General features: G+C 31.4%; 1 long non-coding RNA gene across 1 annotated transcript in view; it reads left to right on the forward strand.

Moving 5' to 3' along the window:
* The window catches only part of LOC119588553, a 7,104-nt gene that overhangs the window by 3,903 nt on the left and 2,075 nt on the right, over positions 1-1,126 (forward strand). Inside the window, exon 3 of the long non-coding RNA XR_005230112.1 lies at positions 379-540. This is a non-coding gene — a long non-coding RNA (uncharacterized LOC119588553). The remainder of the gene's footprint in view (positions 1-378; positions 541-1,126) is intronic.

Here is a 1,126-nt window from a genome sequence, read left to right on the forward strand (position 1 = left end):
CCAAAGTTATTCTCAGACCAAATGCCCAAGATTTCAATTATTAATTAATACACCACAGTCATTAGATGGAGTGCTGCAACACTAGCATTTTCTAATATGGCCATTAGTCTCCATAAAAAAAAATCACTACTTATTTTCTGCATTTCTGATGTTAGTTTTTGCCTGTGCTGATTGTTTAATTTATCAGTGTGGAATTTTTCTTTCTTTGAAACAGTATTTGTAGAGTTTCCCAAACTTATTAAATATATAACTAAAATAATAAGTATGCCAAATTTGTTAATGGTAATTAATGTTTTGTGACAGATACATTGGCGTATTGATATGAAAGCACCAATGGCAGGTGTAATTATATATAGATTTTTTTTTCTGTTTTTATAGGAACACTAGATGACCCAACATGTATGATCCCAGAGGTGTACAATATTATGAACCAGGATGATGCATATCCTGTATTGGAAGATGTGGTACAGCCTGCAGTAGAAGATATGACTCAACCTGCTGCTGAGTCAACACTCCAAAGTGTTGAGTTTCCTGAAAAATGTAGGCAAATGTATTTTTTAATTTTTGTATACTTATTTCACTTATTTTACTTTGTCATTTTTCCTCTCTAACAATATGCATAATACCTCATTCTTTTTGTATGGTTTACTCTTCAAAACAATGTAATTTACCTATATCCTTTATAGCTTGGTCAGATAAGGGAACATTGCTGCTTATTGAAGCATTCAAAAGGAATAAGCTTCAATATTCAGACAATACCAGGAAAAATAAGTGCTTTGGCATAGTATAGTATTAAAATTTTTATCACAGATACCTGTGATAAATATAGAGGATATTAAGAACAAGGTTTGCATCTTTAAACAATATTTCAAAACTTCTTTAAGCTTATCTTTTATTATAAGATCCAATACAGCTGATGTATGCAGACTGGAGAAGTATATTATGTGCATTCTATTTTATCCCAAAAGCCATTATGAATATGCTCATGTATATTCCTGTAGCATATGGCAGCTCTGTTTATGCAACACTCCCCTCCACTTTGCAAGGATTTTCTCTTCAAGGTTTTTGTTATTAACGTCATAACTGTGTGGTTTATCAAGAATTTGTTTTCATAAATGTTTGAATG

Source organism: Penaeus monodon, chromosome 24, assembly GCF_015228065.2.
Source record: "Penaeus monodon isolate SGIC_2016 chromosome 24, NSTDA_Pmon_1, whole genome shotgun sequence".
Taxonomy (NCBI): Eukaryota; Metazoa; Arthropoda; class Malacostraca; order Decapoda; family Penaeidae; genus Penaeus; species Penaeus monodon.